Genomic DNA, 23,482 nt, shown 5'->3' with positions numbered 1-23,482 from the left:
GCAAACACTGCGTGCGGCCCAGATCCCCACGCGCGAACTCGAGAGCTCCTTACGCTATTCCAGAAGGCTCTGCCTGAAGTTTACAACTTCCAGCACTGCAGAAACACAGCTCAACACACCTATCTGCACTTCTCAGCAAGAAGATTCCTACTTTATGATGGGATACAACATCCCTATGCGCCCCGACAGCACACCAATTGCAGACAAGCATATTTATTTCCAGCATCAGGGCACAGGAATCCCAACGAGCCCAAAACACGGCAGGGCCTCAGAGCAGACACCCAATTCCTAACAGGAAACAAAGAAACCTGGTGCAGAGCTCAGGGTCCAGCATGACTTTGATAGCTGAATGTGACAAAACCACCCCAATTCACCTCCATAAGACGTGATAGAGGTTAGGTGAGAAAAGCTGACAGAGGGCAGACTGAAGCTCTTCCCTGTGAGGATGCTGAGGCGCTGGCACAGGGTGCCCAGAGAAGCTGTGGCTGCCCCATCCCTGGCAGTGCTCAAGGCCAGGTTGGACACAGGGGCTTGGAGCAACCTGCTCCAGTGGAAGGGGTCCCTGCCCGTGGCAGGGGCTGGAGCTGGAGGAGCTTTAAGGTCCATTCCAACACAAACCACTCTGTGATTTCACCTGCCTTGCACTCAGCCACATGGCTTCCCATCAAAGACTATTTCCATACAGGTTTACTTAACACAACTACACAGATGAAGACCCTTTTAGATCTTTTTATTGTGCTATAAAGGAGTACAACTGCCAGTTTGAACTGGTCCTTACTGCTGGCCCAGTAGCACTGAGCGGCTGTAGACTGGAGGGGACACCACTATGCACGGCACTACACCCAAGCAGCCCCTGCCCTACACGCTGTACTATCCAAGCATGCAGCAAGCAATACAGCAAGCTCACACTAAGCAGGAGGCTGAGCATTTAATGCATACGCATAGCCTCTCCTCCAAGTGTATCTCACCACTTGAGGGAAAGAAACTTAGCAGCATCTTTCTCTCCAGGCTGCTGATTAAAAACCAAATACCCCCATGTCCCCATCACTGAAATCAGGACACTTCATAGAGTCATAGAATGGTTTGGGTTGGAAAGGACCTTAAGATCATCCAGTTCCAATCCCCCTGCCCTGGGCCTGGCCACGAAGCAATGAGGTAATTTCATCAAAGCCTCCAAAATCATCCATTACCCCATAATTAGTGGAAAATAACAACAACAACAACAAAATGTTAAGAGGAAGACAAGTGGGTGAATCGGGGTCTTTAGGTTTGCTAAGGAAAGGTCATGGAAAGCTCTCCTGCATCGGGCTGGTGTATGGTGGTACCTCGACATGAGTGTATCGCAGCCCTTCTCATCTAGGATGGGGCTGAGTCAGGGGACAAGTTTAAATTAATGGGGGGAGGGTACTAAAAACTACACCGGCATGATGCTCAGCTGGGGGAAACTGGGATAACTCCTTGAGCTCTGGTGCAAGAACTGATTTACAACAGTGGAGGATGTGGCCCCATAATGCTGAAGAGCAGTGAAGACGCCATGTGCTGGTGAGCAGCAAGCTGGTGCAGTGCAGAGCTGACAGGGCCAGCCAAAGGGCCCGATCTATCACCATGGCCTCCCACAAGCATGATGCATCGCTGCCAGGGACTGCGCAGAGCTGGCGGAGCCCTCAGCTCTCACGGACAGTGAAGGACTTTCCATGCAGACTGTTGGATCCTGCTGGCCAACGCCAAAGCCAGCACAGCTCTGCTGGAACATGCCTGCCCTCCTTCCTCTCATTGGTTCCTTCTATCCATTGTTTTGATGGTAGCAGTTTTAGAGGGCCAGTTTTACACACTCCCCTTTCAGCTCACTGAATCATCTCCCTCTCCCTGAAATTCTCCTCCACTGAATACAAAAGGGAAGTATTCCTGGAAAAGAAAAAAGCTGTAACAGCCAAGCACAGTCACCCTGTTAAGAGAGCAGCAGAGGAGGGGAGTAGCAGTGTGGTTACCTCAAGACAGACCGGGGGAATCCTCTCCATAGAGCAGGACTCAGCTGAATTAACCACAGCATTGCTCAAGTTGCCCTTCAAGTGTGTGCCCAGGCAGCCCCTGCTCACGGCTTTATCAGATCTCCTGCAGGTTGTCACAGCACAATCTGAGCTCAGGATTGCATAAGCAGCTCATAATTGATTGTCTTTCTTTGTAGACTGGTTTGGGAGATGCTTTCCTTTCAAAATCAGCAGCAGCAAAGACCATAAATAGAGCATCCTCGGGGCGGGGGGGGGGATTAAAAAGAAAACAAACAAAAACCCCAGAAACCCAGCACCCAGCTTTGAAGAGCAGCCTGTTCCTCACAGTTGATTTCAAAGCCGTATTTCCACATATGCCGACCTGCATGGGAAGGTGCAGAAGGGCTGGGAAGAAGACCCACCACTGCTGGTAATATCTGCATAACATGAGCAGGGCACAATGGCCAGAGCCTTAATAAACAGGCCTCCAAAGGCCTCCAAACCTAACTGGACACAGCAGGAGCTGGAGGCGCAGGGCAGAGGCACAGCTTGCTTGGGAAGAACACCCGATGCCTGAGAGCAGCATCATGGGATGTGCTCCAGAACCAGGGACCAGCACCTTCCACTGCACAGTGCCAGCCCTGCCTTTGTGTGCTGCGAGAGTCGCTGACAAGGCAAAGGCACAGCTAAGGGAGAGACCGGCAACAGTAATAACAGAGGAGACCTCAGGGTCCCCGTGTAACCAGGCACTGCAGGAGTGTCTTAATGGTGGGCATGACTCACCTGAACTAACTGCAGCATTGCTCAAGGCACCAGAGCACCAGGACACCTCGGTGCTCAGCATCACCTCACCAACGCCCACAGACCTCCCATCCTCACCACTTCTGCAAATCACAGAATGGTTCGGATTGAAAGGGACTTTAAAGCTCATCCAGTTCCAAGCTGGCCCAGCGGAAGGTGTCCCTGCCCATGGCAGGGGGTTGGAACTGGATGAGCTTTAAGGTCCCTTCCAAATCAGTGATTCCATGAAAGCACTGCCCCTGTACCCGTCTTCCCTCACATGCACTCTCAGTAAGGCAAAAGACCAGGCGCACCTCTGGAACAACGCAGCCTCCGCGCTCCCATGCACTCACCTTCTCAGTTCCAGTGCTCCCACCGAGCCAGGCACCGGTGCCACGCACCTCCAAACAAACCGTCACCAGCACTCCCCCAGCAAAGAGCACAGAAGCCACCAAGGGCCTCAAGAAGCTTCTGCCCCTCCCGGTCATCACGAACCCTCATGAGAACACCTGGGAGCAGCGCTGCAAACTCAGCCCAGGCAGAGCATGCTCTGAAGGTCAACAACAGCACCACATGGGGAGCAGTAAAACAGGTGATTTGGGGGTTATTTTAACTCTGAAAAGCTACCGACCACCTGAAAGGGCCATTCCCACACCTGTTCTGCTTGAGCCTTCCTCGGCTCCCACCCTGAAGGCAAAGAAAACTTTAAGGTCAGGAAGAGCTTTCCTAGAATCACAGTGGTTTGTGTTGAAGGGACCTCAAAGCTCCTCCAGCTCCAACCCCTGCCACGGGCAGGGACCCCTTCCACTGGAGCAGCTTGCTCCAAGCCCCTGTGTCCAACCTGGCCTTGAGCACTGCCAGGGATGGGGCAGCCACAGCTTCTCTGGGCACCCTGTGCCAGCGCCTCAGCACCCTCACAGGAAGAGCTTCTGCCTAAGAGCTCATCTCAGTCTCCCCTCGGGCACGTTCAAGCCATTCCCCCTGCCCAGAGCACCCCTTGCAGTGCTGGCACCCATGGGCACCCCATGAACCTTTGCATTTGGGGATGCTGGGCATCACCCACAGCTCTGACCTTCATCACCTGTGTCACTTTGTGCAGCAAAGCTTGGGGGATGGAAAAGTATCTTTGCAAGAGATCACAGAATCACGGAATCAGCCAGGTTGGAAAAGCCCTTTCAGCTCATCCAGTCCAACCGCTCCCAGCACTGCCAAGGCCACCCCTGCCCCATGGCACTGAGGCCTCGTCTCCACAGGCTGTGAACCCTTGCAGGGCCGGTGCCTGCAGCCCTGCCCTGGGCAGCCTGTTCCAATGCCTGAGCACCCTCTGGGGCAGGAATTGTTCCTCAGCTCCATCTAAACCTGCCCTGGGGCAGCTTGAGGCCGGTTCCTCTTGCCCCATCCCTTGTTCCTTGGGAGCAGAGCCCAGCCCCTCCTGGCTCCATCCTCCTGTCAGGCACTTGTAGGGAGCCATCAGGTCCCCCTGAGCCTTCTCTTCTCCATCTGAACCCCCCAGGTCCCTCAGCCGTTCCCCATCACACTTGGGCTCCAGGCCCTGCTCCAGCTCCAGTGCCCTTCTCGGGCCCCGCTCCAGCACCTCCATGTCTCTCTTGGAGTGAGAGGCCCAGAACATAAATACTTTGAAAACTCCCCTCCTGGCTGCACAAGTCAAAGATAAGCGACACACAAACTGCAGCCTGCAGCCAGAACATGAGGTAATGATTTAAGAGATGGAAGTTTAATCCCCACTCTGCCACAAATTCCCTGTGACCTCAACCACATGCTCCGTGTCTCTGTCATGGATTTCACTCTCCATCTGCCTCAGCTCTGCACAGGACCTGCTTCTCTCTACACATTTGTATGATTCTTAGCAGGAGGCAGATGCAGTAACTAAACACACCACAGCAGTGCCGTAGTGGGGAGGACAGGCTGAAACCTAGACGCTGCATGACGCAAACCGAGTTTTTCTGTTTAAGGTACTTAGGCCATCCCTTGTGCTCAGCAGCTAAATGCCAACAGAGCACTTCCCTTTTTCTCCCCAAAGCAGCAGTAGCCTCATCCCTGCTGCAGAACGGTGAGGACTCGGGCTCACTGCACGAGAAGGGCCTTAAGGGGCGAAGGAACAACGTGCTGCAGCACTTCATCTCTGTGCCAACCCTGGACCGCACCACAGTGATCACGCACCCCGTTACCAAGGGTGCTGAGTATGAGCAGCTCAGCCAGGCACTGGGAAGGTGCCTTAACCTGGAGCATGCTTCACCTCTCTCACTTGCTTCAAAACCTGAGAAGTCTTCCCAGAATGGATTTTAAGTAACTTTACACAGATGGCACGCATCCCATTTTACCTTCCCAAAGGGCATGGGTAAAGCCAAAAGCAACAGCATTTTTTCCTCAAGGAAAGCAGAGCAGGAATGAGATGAAACAGTCTCTTTCAAGAACATGAGAGCATGGAAGAACATTGATTTCTGTACATTTATGAGCTCTGTGACATCCTATATTCTTATAGAACTGGCATTTTGACAAAGGCTTTTATTTACAGATAAACAGGAGGGGGTTCAGGAAACACCTGATCACTCAAAAGCTAGCTCTTTGGGTCTGCTAGCTCTCCGGGTCAGTAAAATGCCTCCACCTCAGACCCGGCAGAAGGTGTAACTCATCTCTAATGCTCAGACTCCATGCGAGCCATGGATTTCTGTGTACGCGCCTCCACCATCATGAACAGTGCTGGGGTTAGGCTTGGTTAAGTGAAGGTAAAATTTCCTGTTCGCTGTCTTGTGCCAAAACTTGCCATGGGAGATGTGACTGCTCCCGGGTTCCCGGACTCTTCACTGCCCGTTTGTACAGAATTTCATGTTTTCTTAATTATTCCTGCCACCTTGACCATTACACTGAGCATTCACTTCATGCTCTACACAGAAGTGCGAAAGAAACAGCTTAGCACCTGGTAAAAATACCATTTTTAGATCTCCCTATCATGCCTCCTGGGATCCAGCTCTCAACTAAACAGTACTTTTCTTCTTATTACAATCTTCACATGCCTCTAGGAATTTTCCTCTTCTTTCCTTGGTCATTCCCCTATTGCCCTGCTTACAACACACACGACACTCAAGGCGACGGTTCCCCACTGATCTACACAACAGCACTCGGTATTTTTAACCTGATTCCCTGCCCCCATTTCTCAGGGGTCTCTTCACTGGCACTCTCACGCCATTAACATGTCACCAGTTACAAATGGAAGGTCTGGACGCTGTCGAAGTTTTCTCTGCTTCCTGCCAGGTGTGATTTCCACTGCGCCCTGGCACCCTGCACCTCTCCTGACAGAGCTGGTGCCCGTTTCTTCTGCCCTGTGATGTTCCAGGAATGAGACAATCTCCTAATACTGCCCAGCTAAGTCTGGTTTTGTCTCCCATTGCATCTGTGTCTGCTACAGAGGTGGATTTCAGGGGTATAACAAAGCAGCTTCCTTTGCACTGCCCTGCAGTAGATGTCAGCACTTTTTTCTCCTCCCTAATAAATACAGGAAGTTTTCAGAGGCACAAAAAGAAGATGGGCAATAAATAGCCCTCCCTAACGTGTATTCAGGGCAGCTCCTCTCCCTGACTCAAGCTCCTTCCCAAGCACCCCCTCCCAGCCATGCTCCCTGCCCTTCCCCCTGCGATGGATGTTGGGCAAACCCAAAGTGCATTCAGAACTCCAAAGTTCCCCGCTCTTTCCCTGTTCTGCATCTCATCAAAATTCTCTCCGAGCTCCCTTTTCTCCTGTCAGCAACCTCCTCAACTCAATTCACCAACCCTCCCAGCTGCCAGCTGTCCAAAACGTTGGTCAAAAATCTCCCTGAGCTACTGTCCAGAAGATGGGCTTTGGATGGCACAGTAAAATCAACAGGAAAGGTCCCTCTGACTTCAGAGGGGAGGTGAGGGGAAGGCAAAAAGGGCAAGAATTGCAGTAGTAAGAGTGGGCTATGGACGGCTGCCCAAATCAGCCCAGGCTGCTGTATCAAACTCACACATCATGGTTTTCTTTTCTCATGGTAGACAGCAAGGAAAAAATTAGCAACTCTGAACCGAGAATAACCTAAAGCTGACTTCTCATCCATAACAGTGCTACTTTCTTGTCCTGGGTTCAGCAGTAGCAGTCATTTTTCTCCTTCTTAGTGCAGTGCTGTGTTTTTGACTTTCAGCCTGGGAACAGCGCTGATAACACTGACGGTTTTAGTTGTTGCTCAGTAATGTTCACTCTGACCAAGGACTTTCTGAGCCTCATGCTCTGCCAGGGAGGAGGGGAAGCCGGGCAGAAGCAGAGACAAGACACCTCACCCAAACTAGCCAAAGAGGCATTCCATACCACAGCACGTCATGCCCAGTATAGAAACTGGGGGCAGCTATCCGGAAGGGTGAGACCACTGCTCGGTCAGGCTGGGTATCGGTCAGTGGGTGGTGAGCGGTTGTATTATCTCCCCTTGTTATTTCCCGTATCATTATTATTATCGGTGGTAGCAGCAGTGGTTTGTGTTATACCTTAGTTACTGGACTGCTCTTATCTCAACCCATGGGAGTTACATTCTTTCAGTTCTCCTCCCCATCCCTACGGGAGTGGGGGGGTGGAAGGGGAAGGAGTGAGTGAGCAGCTGCATGGTTCTGGATTGCCAGATGGGCTTAAACCACGATATCTCTACACAGTTCCAAGATCCCGTGGCGGCTTCAACCTGGAAATCAAGACTTCACATGGCTGAAAAAGCAGTAATTGAGATCCTCACTGCCACCAAACAGCACCCTGGTTCTTGGAAGGCTTGGGTGATGCGCTGCAGTAGCACAACTCTCTGATGGAGATACTTACCTTCTAAAGAGCAGTGAAAAATGAGCTGTTTCCAAACCCACGCGACAGAGGCTAATACTTGGTTTGATGGGAGTGTTTTTGTTTTGGCAGTGCCCCTTTCCTCCCAGTTATGTCTTTCTCTCCTAACTCGGAGCCGACACAGCAGGAAGAAGGATGGCTGGAGTCAGAGTAAATGTTTTAGTCGACCTGGAATAAAGTATCTTATTTTGGTTTAGTTTGTCCTCTTTTGCACTTTTAGCTGAATACAATTCTGCAGAATTAAACGTAGTTTCAAAATACCATAGAGACATGTTGGGAAAAGAAATAGAACAGCTCTTCCTCCCCCACCCCTCAAAAAGAGAAAAGAAACCATGACTTTACACCAGGAGAATTCTCCAGGAAATCTTTGCAAATCCTTTACAGAACCCTACAGACTACAAGAAATGTCACCCTTGCAGCTCTGCTGCACACTCAGCAGCGAGCCACCCTGCAAGCCAAGGGCCATGTCTGTGTCTGGAGGGACGCCCCAGCAGAGAGGACCCTGCATCCCAAAGCAGCATCTCCCAGGGAGGTATCGGAGGGCAGCAGCCTCGGCAGGGGCCCTGGCCCAGCCCCGGTGCCCATCGGGCTCCTCATTGCTCCTCCAGCTCAGGGAAAAGCCTGGAGCTGACTCTTGAAGGACACAGTCCTGGGGCTGCCAAAAGGGATGGAACAACAGAAACAGAGCAGAGAAAGGCACAAGGAGCAGGAGCAGATCCTGCTCCCTCACTGAACGTGACGCTCCCATGGCTGGCGGGTGGAACAGGCCTGCTGTGGCCCTCCAGTGAGCTGGGTCTTGCAAGCACTAAAAATAAGCCACCCTTTTCAAGAAAGAAAGAAAGGAAGAAGAAAAAGAGACTGTCACAAGCCCTGGCTCCCAGTCTGGTGCCTGAACACCAGAACACTCTGATCATGGGGGGGCTACCACAAAAGAACAGAGGAGGGTTTTTTATGCTCTTCTCCACAAAAGATAAAGGACAAGAAATGAATCTTGCAAAAAATAAACAAGCAACAGGGAAAAGGGAGCTTTTTTGTGTCCAGTTTCAACACAAACATGGTTTTCAAGTTAAAAAGACTACTTCCCCCTTCCCTTTGCCCTACAACTCTTTTCCTCTTGTGTTTCCTTGCAACAACACTGCATAAATCTGTAACTGATATTTGTTTAATGGTTATTATTTACTGCTTCCATAGTTCTGGAAACATACACAGGCACTTCGCAGCACAGAGACAAGGTCTCGGCCCCAGAGGATACATCTGCTCTGATATTCAGCTCCGCTGCACAACACTGAAGATGGATTTTGTTGCCCTAAAAGCACCCTTCATGTGCTATGAAATTCAGGAAGGCTCCCTTACAGCCAACAGGGAAATACAAAGCAGGGAGCCTCACCAAGAGACCTGGGAGACATGCCGGAGGGCAGCCTGGGCATTGCAGCCTTCCCACATCTCCCCACCTTGCACTAAAGCATCTCATTTAACCATATACTACCCTGGCATGGGTGAAATTGCAGTGGAGCTGCTGTGAGAATGGGGCAGAATACATAATGAAACGAGAGCACGGAGGAGATGGGAAATGGAAAATGAGCAGCTGGGGACATGGGTGGGAAGCCAGACCTTGCAGATGGGCAACACTTGTCCTTTTTCCATTCAGAAAACCTGTGAGACTCAACTTCCATCACAGATAAGAACTGACAGAGGGGAGGCTGAGATGAGCTCTTAGGCAGAAGCTCTTCCCTGTGAGGGTGCTGAGGCGCTGGCACAGGGTGCCCAGAGAAGCTGTGGCTGCCCCATCCCTGGCAGTGCTCAAGGCCAGGTTGGACACAGGGGCTTGGAGCAAGCTGCTCCAGTGGAAGGGTCCCTGCCTGTGGCAGGGGTTGGAGCTGGAGGAGCTTTAAGGTCTCTTCCCAACCAAATCAGTTTGTGACTCTGATTCTATGTTGATGGCAGCTGTTGGCCTCATAAGTGATGCTGTGCGTTTTCCCTACAAAACTGACCTACCTGCACTAACACATCTCCTTCGTTCCTGCTGTGTGGGGCTCACATTAAGACTGGGTAGCAAGAGCCACAGAAGGAACCACCACAAGGAGCTCAAGAGGCTATGAAGGCTCACAACTCACACAGCATCTTAGAGGTTTTAGCTCCTTCACTCAACCCTGTTCTCTGCCACTAGCCAGCTGGTCTGGGGCTGCCACAAGCAGCTAGCCACAGGCAAATAGGCTGTAAGAGCAGGAGAGAACCATCCATCATGCTCCTCATGGGAAGCCTGCTTCTTCTACAAAGCAGGCAGAAGCACAAGGCTTGTATGCTGCTAGACCAGCAGCTCCAGCTCAAGGAAAGAAGCAAAGCACTAGTTCCAACCAATCTTCCAGGTGCTATCCTCTCTATCAACCCTCAACATCATCCCTCCTCACTAGCTCTCCAGCCAACAAAACATCCCTGTGATTACCATGAACTGTGCCTACCAAGAGTCCCAGCTGCGTGCAGGCTTCTGCCTTCATTCTGACTGATCCATGCGTCACTAAGCCAGGCTGAAAATTACCTTAGTGACATCGAGTCTTTTCCCTACGGAACCTGCTTAATTAAATATTGAAAGAGCTATTACCTTTCAGAGATGCCTTTGCACTGTCTGTGTCCATTATTTATAATGTAATGTATTCATTATGTACTTTATCCCATGCTCCTATCTGCTGATCTCATAACAGGCCCTCAAAAACAATTTTGAGCAATTAATCCTACCTTAATTACAGACAAATGTATACGGAAGCCCCAGGACACCTCTTTCTTATATTTATTAGAAGTCAGTAAACACACCTAGAACTAAGCCTGGTAATGAGGAAAAGCGGGACCAAGCCCACCAGCGCTGGGAATCCCACAGCTGGAGGCACATTTTAAACTGCCCCAGTAGAACTGCCAGATTTGCCTGTCTGGAAGAAGTAAGAGGTGTCCTACTGCAGGTTCCCTCCCACGCCAGGCTCCTCTAATGCAAGCGCAGCACCAGACACTGCCTCCTCTATTCCGCAAGGCTCTCGCCCCCCGCACCTCGCCTTCCCTGCCGCCCGCAGATGGCTGGCACAGCATCTTCCCAGTCAACAGGTGTCACCACTGAGCTGCCTCAGGTTGTCCCCGGCCGCTCCTCCAGCGGCGCGCCCCACTCCACCCCTGCGCGCAGACGGGGCTGCGCCGCCCGAGCTCACCTTAGCGGATGGGGGCCAGCCCCAGCTGCCCTGAGGAGGACACATGCACTGCAGCACCCATGGAACGGGGCAGGGAGAGCACAGCTGCCTTCCTGCTTGTTTGACGCTGCTCTGTACCACCAGAGTGACTGAAGCAATGAGCTGCGGGGCAACCCCCAGCAAGAGCCCGGCTCTGCAGCCCTGTGCACGGCTGCTGGCAGCCCCGGCATCTAATGCGGCCCCTCCTGCTCTCCCTCCACATCCATACCAAGGTGAGGCCATGCAAAAAACCTTTCAAGGGTTGGAGGGGGGCAAAAAAGGGGGGAAAGGAAAAATAAAAGGATCTCCAGACACAAGAAGGAAGCACCTTGGAAATCCCCACATTTCAGCTTGTGGAGGAAACAGTCCATGATTTTGGAAACACAATTTCAGCTCTTCTCTGAAGAGCCCTGCTCATGTACAGGAACAAAATTACAATAATCATTAATAGTCACATTTCGTGCAACCTCACTGCCTCACCAGAACTAACCTGTATGCTCAGCATACAAACCAGGAGCTCTCACACTACAGGAGTTTGTCTTCTGGTCAAACACAGCTGAGTACTTGGGTCAGCTCTTGAACCAAGGCACACAGCTCAACAGAACACCTCCCTAATGCCCCAAGGATGCAGTGCCTGAGTGGGAAACAGGCTCTGCTCTGCCTCAGGGACTCAGCAGCCACCTTAAGTCAGCTGCTGTAAGGGGTTGGAGAGTGGTATGAGTCCAGCATGGACCCGACTTAACTGCTCCACATAGGGAGCCTTTGAGCAAGGGGGGGAGAGGGAAAGGGTGCAGTGGCAGAGGTGTGCTGCAAACACAGGACAAGGGGTGATGGGTTTAAACTAAAAGGGGGGAGATTTAGTCTAGTTATAAGGAAGAAATCTTTTATAAGTGTGGTGAAACGCTGGTACAGGCTACCCACAGAGGTGGTGGATGCCCCATCTCTGGAAACATTCCAGGCCAAGCTGGATGTGGTTCTGAGAAGCCTGATCTAGTTGGAGATGTCCCTGCTCATTGCAAAGGGTTGAACTAGATGAGCTTTGAAGGTCCCTTCCAACCCAAACTATTCTATGATGCTAAACCATCGATGAAAGCCCGACCAAACAGACCTTAATGAATAACTACAGCTCAAGAGCCCTGTCAGTCCTGATCTTTCCTTTTCTGCCTGAACAAGCAGGAAAGGGAAAACAGAAACAAGGAAGACAGTGGTCTATGATGCCATCTCAATATTCAGAAACACAGAGCAGAGAAGAAACAACTCATCATGCCCATTCCTGAAAATAATTTAATGAAAATCCCCAAAACCACCAAGGACTCAAAGAACAGGACATCTGTCATTCTCGACAACAACAGAGAACACTATCGCTGGATTTACACTAGCCCTTAAATGGAGGGTCAGGGTGACATTAGCATATGAACCTTTTGAAACATGCTGAAGGGGAAGGTCTGTACTAAGCCTTGACTGAAGTGTGTAGAGACTCCTCTGCAGCTCACTGACAAGGCAGCCTGTCCCTACAGGCAGAGGATGTGAAGGCACTCCCCGTCCCAAGCACTCGCTGCACTCTCACTCCTTCCACTGGGGAATGTTCCCCTACCTGCTGAAAAGGGCAGACATAAAGGCAGACGCAAGCCCAAACAGGTACCAGCACCTCAGCCTTCCTCCTGTGAAATGAGCATGGCGCAGCTCAGCTCAGCTCAGCCCCTCACTCACTGACAGGGAGGGCACCTTTCCAGGAAAATTCCAAACTAGAATTTCCGGAGGTATTTTAAGGAAATCAGTAACACTATGCGACCAAAACACTTTCTGTTTTAACCACAGACCCTGGCACAAAAGGGTGGTCCTGCACACCCCACCCGAACAAGGGCTTGGTTGACACTGTCCCTTTCTCTTGTAAGAACAGCAGGACCCTCCACGCAGCACCACACATTCTTTATTTACCCGGAGAGGCTCCGCAGACCCGGGTTTAACTCACTGCTCTGCTCGCGGCCCCTGCGGTGACCTTGGACAAGCTGTTCTGGCCAATTCCCAGCTGGTGCCGGCTGGCCCTGTGCCACCACAGCCAATTTAAACACTTGGAGAATCCAGCGCTCGGGTCCTCAGCCTCCGGTGCCCAGCAGCGCCGTGCCGGCACGCAGCCCGCTCACCAGGAGCTCCGTCAGGTGCGCGCCAGGGACAGGTAACTCGTGCTTCCCCTGGAAAACACGGGCTTTCCACCAAAATAGAACAAAAATCCTGTGTTCCTTTTCACAAAACAGCCCTACGATGGAGGCTATAAAAACAAAGGCACCAATACCAGTGTTCCACTTTACAGGCTGTTACACGTTAGCTGGTGCAAAATCCCAGGAGATTTTAACTTTAGCACACAGCCATGGGTGGCAACTGATGCTTTTTTCATCGTTCTCCTCTTCAGTTTCATTATCTTTCCATAATCTTCTCACATTTCTCTGATCACCAGCAGTGCTCCTTCACCACACGGTGAGGCCGGACACCCGATAACCCCCCGCAGGAAGGACAGGCTTCAGGAGGGGCTCAGCAGTGACCAGGTCCTGTGTCGCTCATCGCAGGAAGCTCCTAAGACTGGGGAACTATCACAGAACCCCAGCCTGGTTTGGGTTGAAGGGACCTCAAAGCTCCTCCAGCTCCAACCCCTGCCACGGGCAGGGACCCCTTCCACTGGAGCAGCTTGCTCCAAGCCCCTGTGTCCAACCTGGCCTTGAGCACTGCCAGGGATGGGGCAGCCACAGCTTCTCTGGGCACCCTGTGCCAGCGCCTCAGCACCCTCACAGGGAAGAGCTTCTGCCTAAGAGCTCAGCTCAGTCTCCCCTCGGGCAGGTTCAAGCCATTCCCCTTGGCCTGTCCCTACAGGCCCTTGTCCCAAGCCCCTCTCCAGGGTTCCTGGAGCCCCTTCAGGTTGATCCCCTGTAGATGGGATCTAAATAAAGGTGAAAAAAACACCGATTCCTTCAAGATCCACCCTAGCAAGAAACCACCTTGCCTGTGAAAGACTTTTCTGCAGCAGCACGGAGGCAGTTTCCACATTAAGGCTGATTCACCTCCACGGCCACCCACCAGCACACCCTCAGGCCGGCCCTGGCCCTGCTCACCACCACCACACCAGGTCCTGACCCACCTCCAGCCGCCCTCCCCACCACAACCCGGCCCCTGTGCACGGCAATACCGGGCCCAGGCTGGGGGGTCCTTCGTGCCGCCACGCAGCCACACAGCTCCTGTCCCTCAGGACACGCGCAGCCTCGCGGCTCCTCCTTGGCCTCCCCTGACACCGGCTGGTCCGTGGGTTCTCTCTGACCAAAGCTCTGGACATCCGGGGGGAAGGGAAACCGGAGGCCATGCGGGAAAGCTGCGCGGGGCAGGTCACTGGTGACGCACGCAGCCGCTCATTCCCAGGATAAGGCACCCGGGAAGCGCCTCTCCAGTAAGCCCTCTTACAGCCCTACCTGCACACCCAGCCCCAGCAGGAAGGTGACACCAGCTCCTGCGGCGTCCCAGCTCCACCCGCTCCCCATGAAGCACACTGCCTGCCTGCCAGCAGCGCCGAGGCAGCCCTCCTGCAGCCTCTCCTTGCATCACGGCTTGACTCAAGAGGCCTCCACGTTACCCAGTTACGTTCTTGGGAAACTTCACTTCTGATCAAGCCTGATTTGATGCTGCCTCTGATTTAGTGCGAGCCTAAATCCAAAGAACGTGAAGCTCATAATCCATTTTACTTTGTCAGCAGTAAAATTAACTTAAGGGGGTTTTTTAAGTATCTCCTCCTCCCTCTCCTCCTCCTCCCTCTCCTCCAACACACTGCCTTCTGAGGAGTCCCCAGCAAGGAACACCCTGACAAGAGCACAACTGATGTCATCTGTTGAAGCAGCGTATCATGAACAAGCAAGCTGTATGTGACAGTCCACTGGGTTGGAGGGAAGCTCCCTGGGACAAGCGTCTTTTTAGCTCAGTTTTCACAATGGAGCTCACGAGAACTCCAGCACCAGCCAGTACATTCCATACTGTGGCACGATGGTCTGTGCTCATCTAGACCTGAAATGCAAAACCTGTGCTCTGTCAAAAGATCTTAACTGTGGCACTGGACATTGGCGATGCCAAGGGACTGCTCCACCCCGCTGCCCAGCAGCCTACATCCTCAAGAGGACTTTACACCACCCCACTGACAAGATCTCCTCTTGCTGCACAGTTTATAACGCTTGCCCACAGGGTTCTACAGCATCCTCTGTCCTGAGCCCTGCAGCAGCCCCACGGCACCTTGCTGCAGAGGAGGGAGCAGAATGTACACCTCAAGTATACAAGATCATGGCCAGAATCCTCACCAGCTCCTGTACAGCACGGCACTTACTGAGCATGAAAGCAAGGCATTTAGCAGCTCTTTCTTACTTGCCACCACCCTGTGGAGTTGCACACCATACATACCTACTTGTTTTTAACAATGCAGATTAAATGCTATGAGCCTTTTAGTACACGTTATTGTGTGTAACATCAACTGACATGGCTTATGTGCCTGTTTCCCCTAAAATGAACTGCTGCGCTTCATCAGAGCGTGCAATGTTCATATGAAAGAGTTTCTTTCTGTTCTGTTCTCCCTGTGAGCTGGCAACAAAACACAAATCAACTATCACGACGAGGTGCACTGAGAATTGGAGGGCAGATCCCCTCAAGAGGAGAAACGAATCCATGTAAGGCTCGTTTCTCCTCCTGCTTTATGTCACAGGATGTTCTAGCCATCTTAGGGAATAAAAACAGCTGAGTCTCTCTCTCAATGAGAATTATAGCAGACCCTTCAGTTTGTTTGCAGTTCAGTTAGCATGGTTTTGGCTTGCATAGTAAAAAGATTCTTTCCCTGGATTTTAGCAGGCTCATTCCTAATCGAGCTATTATTTGCTTGAAGCTCCCATTTGATAAGTGATGCCTGCTGCAGGAGCAAATACCAAGGATGAGCCTTGGCATACCCAAGTTTTCCTTCAAAGAGCACGCTCAGCACTATCCAAACACGTCTTTCTCCTCTTCCACCACTGCAACAGACAAGATACAGAGTGCTCACACACAACGCCCTGCCTTTTATCCCTCAGCCACTGCAGGGCCACAAAAGACTTCCCGTGGCTGATCTGCAAGGACATGTCAGAACACCATGACTGATGCATAAATCCATCTGCAGATCTCCACTCCATCTGGTCTCCATCATCCCCATACCAGCAGAGTCCCACACACTCCTCTCATGTCTCAGTTTCCCTACTTTACAATTTGAGGACGCGCTCACTCACCTCATTTCCTCTGAAGAGGCTGTGGACTGAGGAACGCTTGAGCCGGGAAGGAGCTGGCTAACCTCGTACACACACGAGCCCACACGAAGTCGAGCACAGCACTTCACATGCTGCACGTTCAGCACTCACCCCTGGAGCATGGCCTAGTGCCTATGGACACACAAACACGGCTGCTAGCCTAAGTACCGCACACACTACTGGAGGTGCAGGAAGGTCAGACCAGGCTGTGAAGCAGAGCCACCCCGCACAGCTGCTCGCGCACAGCTCAGCACAGGAATGCTGCAAAGCAACGAGATCCTGCCTCCAAACCCACCCTGGCACTGCCTATTCTCCCTCAATGAAAGGTGTATCCTTGGCCTCCAGCAGCATCCCTGACCTGGCCTGCCAAAGGACAGAGGACAATGGGGAACAGGACGTATGACAGGAGACACGCACCCTCTCCTCTGGGCCTGCAGGCAGCTTCCAGGTCCCAGGCAGGACCTGGGGACCATCTGCTTCCCACAGGCAGGGCTTCCAGGCAGATGACATTAATCCTACCTCTTCAGCAATCCCTCCTCACCAAAAAAGCCCATAAAAGGCAAACACAGTCCCAGCAAGTACTGTCCCACGCAGACTTCCCCCTGGACACCACATCTGGACTCCTCTTCACCACCCCCCTTTTCAAGAAGAACAAGACCTAGGACTTCTCCCTGGAGCCCTTGGTGCAGTGCTCCTTGTTTCAGGGATACTGCCAAAAAGATCCAGCTTAAACATCTTCAGTCCACATCAAGTTTCAGCTTTTCACCCAGCCTGAGGTTGTCTCCAGTTACTGTGTGCTTCTACTCATCAGCCCTTGCTGCTTAATGCCATGTCCCATCCTGCTTCCTTTCCTTCCTTGTCCTTCTTTACCTCCCAGTAACAAAACACACTGGAAATGAGGAAATTCCCTCATTTCCAGAGTTTTCTCAGCCTGCTCCCAAAGAAAAGCTTAGCATCTAGAGACTGTACCCAGTTTGTGATTAAATCTGTATTTAGCTGAAATCCAGCCATGATACGGTACAAACACATTGACTGCATGTAGTTAATGCCTTACAGAGGTACAGATGCTCCTTTGATGTAGTTGGCTCCACCACCGAAGCGATGGAAGCCTCGACACCCGCCAAAACCCCCAGGTACAGTGGGTTCATCCCATGGCCATCTCCATACCAAGGCAACTCTGTTGCTATCAGTTTCCAAACTGACAAAATTGGATCCAAGTCTTAGCAGAACAGGCACTTTTCTAACTGCTGTAGAGATTTAACGTTCTGTGGAACACTAGGAAAGACAGCAGAAGCTTTGCTGGTAGACATGATAAAGGAGATGGAACTGCCCCTTAGGGGTTTTGAGTAGCTAACTGCAAGCTTCGAGTCAGGATGCCCTTGGCAGTAAATAACAGAAGGACAGGCTGATCAGAGCTGGAGGAGAGCCTGACAGTCCAGCAATGATTGCATGGGGAGGCAGAGGTAAAACACCTTCATCCCTTTAGGGTCAGCCAGGTACCCACTGACGAGCTGCAAATTACACACATTTACAGCTTCCATTTTCACAGGATTCCCCTTTGATGCTGTGCTTAATACTGGTCTGCTGCAGACCAGCCACAAAGATTTACTGGCTGTGTAACTCTACTCTTCTGAGAGCATGTCTACAGGATATGATGACTGAAGTGGTGGGACTTATAAACAGCCTGCTCACACCTGGACATACCCACTGCTTCTTCCCATGAAGCCACAGCAGTGGAAAAACATTAGGATGAGGTTCCCAATGGCTCTTGGCACTGCTCTGACCTGACTCATGGCGATACTAAGGGTAAAACCTAGAGCAGAACAAAGCTGATGAAAATGCTCATGTGTGCTTGCCAAAATCCCATGCTTAAAGACTGACCTGGTGACAGCAAGGTGCAGCTCCAGCCACAGAGCAGCATTCGATCCCTGTGCCTGCAGAAGAAACCTGCCCTTCTGCAGAAATTGCATGAAGCTGCTGCACTGGCTTCCAAGCAATGGCAGTAACAAGCTGCATCCCTCCGGCTCTGTGCTCCATGTGCTTTTCATCAGAAAAAACAAAACACCCAAGTTTTCCATGACAGGTTGCATGAGACGTGGCTCTCCTCCTCAAGTCTTCTCTTAGGCTCCATGAAAACTAGATTTTCTGTGCTTCCTTGTGGACAGAAAAGCTCAAAAGGGTAACTTAAACCACTCCAAAGGTACAGAAACCACAAGAAAAGAGACAGGAAAAGAAAAAGAAATTCTTTCGCTAGCTACCAAAGGGTCACCATCCATTCAGAGACAACAACAGACACAAAACAGAAAAAAAAGCCCTGGAGCAGACTAACAGCTAGAAGCTGGGTCAGCTCCAGGGGTGTAGGGGTTTCCAGTCACAGCGCTGGCTGCTGATCTCCTGGATGATCCTCTCCCATCCCAGAAGAGGTTTTCTTCCAGTGCCGCACTCCCCGGAAGCTGCAGCCATACCTGCCATGCAAATGTGTGACAGGCCCAACCCAGCCTTTCCTTTTAAGAATCTATAGCCAAACCCGGTGGTGTGACCAGCCAGCCTTCTCAATGTGAAGGACCATTTAAGACTAGCAGCAGGAAGGAACTACTGAAAAAGGGCTTAGGCAAAACCAACAAGCCATGCCCAGCTTATCACAAGCACTGCCATTCTGGGCATGGTCACTACCCAAGGGCTCTCTGTTCAGCCACGGCTTGTTAAGACCCCTCCCCAAGTCATCTTAGTTGACTAATTTGGCAGAGAACCTCCTTTGCTTCTCGTGGGCTGTCTTCTGCTGGGTCAGCTCACTGAGAAGATGCCGCTAAGGGCCACACAAGAGGCAAAGGGGGCAAGAGCAGCCACATACAGAGGCCAGGGCAAGACTGAGCATTCACAGCTGGATCAGCAGAGGCAGATGTGCAACCACAAGCCTACCTTCCCTTAGCAGGCACTAAAAGAATAGCAACTACTGAGTTTTTCTGCTGTCCACCATCTCACAGCATTGCCTTCACTCTGGTTATGAAAAGTGACGGTGGCCAGCAACATTTGCCTTCGTGCCCTGCTGAATCTGGAACTCCCAAGCATCTGGCATCCACATCCTGAGGACCAAGGTCCTGTGGTTTCAGGTGGTGTGCCGGGGTTTACCTTGGGCACCCAGCTCTGCCAAGCTGACCAGCCTGGCACGTGTCCCAGCGCTTCCATGACATTTTAATGAAGTTGGATTCAGGTACAGAGATGTGGATATTCTTCAGGTAGCTCTTCAGGAAGACCCTGCAGCAAGCACAGATTCACAGCCAGAGCACTGACCCTGCTCTGTCAGTACCATGAGCATGTGCTGAAAGTGAAGCACATCTTTAAGCACGTTCGCCTATGCTCCTTCCACACAGGGCTGCATAGCCTCATCCCTGCCGCTCCCCGAGCCACAAGCTGCTCAACAGAAGACCTCAGCCTCTGTCAGTGCAGGACCTTGAACAAGTACTAGATAAATGAACAAGTCATTTCCTGCAAGGCCAAACAAGCTCCCTGCCAAAGAGGTCACATACCACGCTCTGGCCTGATGCCTCTCCCTAGTTTATGAGGGTAAATTCCCACATCCAGGGGTCCAACGATTACAGCATTACATCTGGGCTAGGATTACTCTCACTGAAGCTAGGATTACGCTTCACTGAAGAGGTGAGGAAAACAACTGCTTTTGTGCTTTCATAGCATGACCTCTGAAGTTCGGTTTGGATTTCTTGGTTTGCACAAACCAAAACATTCAAACGAAATGAGGGAGTTTTCACTTAATTCCCAGCTAGAGGACCAGGATCTGTCTCACCAAGGTTCATCAACGCTATTTTGGCAGTAAGGAGATCTGTAAGGAAAAGCCCTTTGAGGAAGGGCCCATGACAAAATGGTCAGGAGGAAACAGCTTGCACAGTTCATTCCAGTCCTGTGAGGTCCTCCAGCCAGCACAGGGTGGAAGGCGGTCATGCTGGGATCTTTGCTCCCCATCTCCCGTCATGCCAACCAGCACTGCTTAGAAGCTTTCCGTACATGTGTTATCATGACATGAATCATAGAATCACAGAATGGTTTGGGTTGGAAGGGACCTCAAAGCTCCTCCAGCTCCAACCCCTGCCACGGGCAGGGACCCCTTCCACTGGAGCAGCTTGCTCCAAGCCCCTGTGTCCAACCTGGCCTTGAGCACTGCCAGGGATGGGGCAGCCACAGCTTCTCTGGGCACCCTGTGCCAGCGCCTCAGCACCCTCACAGGGAAGAGCTTCTGCCTAAGAGCTCAGCTCAGTCTCCCCTCGGGCAGGTTCAAGCCATTCCCCTTGGCCTGTCCCTACAGGCCCTTGTCCCAAGCCCCTCTCCAGGTTCCCTGCAGCCCCTTCAGGCACTGGAGCTGCTCTCAGGTCTCCCCTTCAGGAGCCTTCTCTTCTCCAGGCTGCCCCAGCCCAGCTCTCTCAGCCTGGCTCCAGAGCAGAGCTGCTCCAGCCCTCGCTGCAGCTCCGGGGCCTCCTCTAGACTCGCTCCAACAGCTCCACATCCCTCTGGTGTTGTTGCCCCAGAGCTGGATACAGGACTGCAGGAGTCAGTCTGGACTGCTGGACACCCCAGACTGCTGCTCACGCCCTGGGTGTGCAGCCCAGCACACTGGGCATGACTGGATGCTCTCAGCCCACAGGAAGAACCAGGCAACTATCAGCCTTTTAAAAACAGTCCAAGCTTTGCATTTGGAGTAAGCCTCAGAGCCAGTCAAAGTGCCCCTGGCAGGCCTGCTCCACCATTCTGGGTACTTCTGTCCCGTCAAGTTAAAACAAGACTTAAAAGCAACCCAAATCTTCCACGCTTGAATCACGCAGGCAACTCCATTTCCTTGGACGTGCCCATCCCCATGAGTAAGGGCTGCAGAATCAGACCCGGCTTTTCCTTACCATCTTGCCAAAAACACTGGCACACAGAAGGAGGAAAAGAAAAATCCCACTGACTGCTATCCCTGCTCTCCATGACAGCAAACTGGTAAAAGGCCTGACTCAGAGGCCTCCCCTGAAAAACCTGCTTCGTCACAATTGAAAGATGGTCTCGTATAACAAAGAAGTCTCTCTCCCCCACTCCTCCCTCTCTTCACAAGAGAATTTGAGTTAAACTTATGTGGGGAGAGCTTCATGCTTTATCGGGCTCCTTCTGCAAGAGTGGCAGAGTCAGGGAGAGTTTTGGAAGCGACCCACACCGTTCAAGTTCATGTTTCTGTAACTTTCCTTGATCTCCAGCCCACTTCAGCAGACCAAGAAGCAGATGGCAGTCCAGTGGCTGGCAGCTGTATTTGGGGTCTGCAGGCCTGCATTTGATCTCAGCTACACCTCTTATTTACCAGCGTCACTTCCTGGATGTCAGGGCATAACCATGGACTTACACTGCCTGGAAGAGAGAAAGAGGCACCCCAGCTGTACAGATTAACTTTGTGAACTTGGGTTTCTTCTTAATTTCCAGTGCATCTATTTCTGAAAGCCTGAGCATTATTGAATATAAAGATCTTTTGAATGACCTTTACATAAACATTATAATATTATAACACTTTATTATTACACATCATTTAGCATCAAGAGATATCCAGGTGACTTGAGAAGGATGGCTTGTTTCAGAGACCCAGCCAAGAGGGACAGGGAGCCATTAAGTCATCCAGAGAAGCAGCGGGAGCCACCAGAACAGCAACACACGTTTTATGTCCTATCCACAAAGTCACCCACTGCAGCTGGTTTATCATCTAAAATCATGTTGTTACCTTCTTCTTCAGCAAGAGCTCTAGCCTATTTCTTTTGGGTAGACGCAAGTACATATACTTTCTGAATGAGGCTTTGGCACCTTGCAGCCCTCTGCGAACAGAGGTCACGTGCAACTGGAAAAGCCATGCTCCTCTGGCTCCAGGCTGTGGCAGAGGCAGTGGCTGCAGGGAAGGGCACTAAGAAAAACAGCAGCATTAAAAGTAAGAACTTATCATCTAAAACCATGATTGAAGCCTGGGGCTGCTGCACTGCACCGCACGTCCATGTAAAGGCTCTGCAGGAGTAGCAATTGCTCCCACATCTCCACTGCATCCCAAGCTTCATGCCACCACCAGACTCTGGCACCAAGGATGCGAGTGAGCTGTGCACCAGCCGTGTACACTATGTATGCTCTGGGTACCACCACCTCTTGCTGCCAAAACTGCCCGGGAAGCATGAGGTAAAGCTGCTGCCTCCACCAGGCAGCAGGAAGGAGATGCCACTTGATACCAACACACTACAGCCTAGTCAAAAAGTCGCGTTTGACCTTAAACCACACACTTTTACATGGGAGAAATATTCCAATCACTGAACTGAAACACATCCTTCCACCTCCTCTCCAGTCACAACAGGAACACAAACTGCAGAGCCACCACGCTGCGGGCTGTAAGCGGGGCTCCCAGGAAAGCCCACCCCCTGAGGTCCCACAGAGAGGCAGCAGATGCAGTGGGTGCTGTGGAAAATTCCCACCTGTAAATCCCTTCTTCCTCCAGCCGCTCCTGCCTCCATGCGGCAGCCAACACACAGAGGTGCCATGTCTGTCACCCCAAATGCTATTTCTCATCTCTTGGATTAATTCAAAGCTAGTGTGAGACAGTGCAGTGCGAGACACTCCCCCAATACAAAGCAGAGCGGTGAGAGCCCCAAGGAGAGGTTGGGGACCACTCTGGGCAATTGGAGCAAAACACAGCCAAATCCACCTGCGCGCAGACCGCCACCGTCTGTGCCGCCTTCACTCAGCGGATGGAGCTCTCTCCACGCCAGCGGGAAAACCATGCTCCAGGAGAGCAAAGCACAGGATGGAGATCCACACTACCCCTCAGAGCTAGCTAAGCACTGTTTAATACAGGTCTGAAACTTGATTGCTCTATCATCTACAGTTTCTCACATGGCGAAGGCAAGCACCAAGAAGCCAGCTTGCTCTGGTGGCAAATGGGCTGGTGATAGCTCCACTTCCCATCAACGGGAAACGGGTTTGGGTCTGGCCCCACCGGCACTAGAGGCAGCGGGCCCAGGGGAAGCACTTTCCCACCGGCAGCCTTTGAAGTTACGGAAAATAAGGGCTGGTGTTAGTGTCACACAGCCACACATACTGTGTGGGCAGGCTTAAACGTACTTAAGTACACACATACACCCCTGTTTACTTACAGTGATGCTCACGTGTCTTCCCTGGCCTTCCCAGAAGCAGCCACCACATTCAGGGAATAAGAGCATAGCTTTTACAATACATGTATTTAAAGAAAAATGATAATTTGATCAATTTAAGGGCACTAAAGTCCCAGATCTCCAGCTCCATCCAAACGCTGCTATACAACACAAGAGAAAACTGCGCTCAAGTCCTAGCTGGT

General features: G+C 51.6%; 1 long non-coding RNA gene across 1 annotated transcript in view; it reads right to left on the bottom strand.

Annotated features, from left to right (window-relative positions):
* LOC136015977 (uncharacterized) overlaps positions 1 to 3,318 on the bottom strand; it is a 31,773-nt gene extending 28,455 nt beyond the window's left edge. Inside the window, exon 1 of the long non-coding RNA XR_010613417.1 lies at positions 3,122 to 3,318. This is a non-coding gene — a long non-coding RNA (uncharacterized LOC136015977). The remainder of the gene's footprint in view (positions 1 to 3,121) is intronic.
* Between the last annotated feature and the right edge of the window lie 20,164 nt (positions 3,319 to 23,482).

Source organism: Lathamus discolor, chromosome 5, assembly GCF_037157495.1.
Source record: "Lathamus discolor isolate bLatDis1 chromosome 5, bLatDis1.hap1, whole genome shotgun sequence".
NCBI lineage: Eukaryota > Metazoa > Chordata > Aves > Psittaciformes > Psittacidae > Lathamus > Lathamus discolor.
The sequence above is the reverse complement of the archived record's forward strand: the minus strand, read 5'-3'. Positions and strand labels throughout refer to the sequence as shown.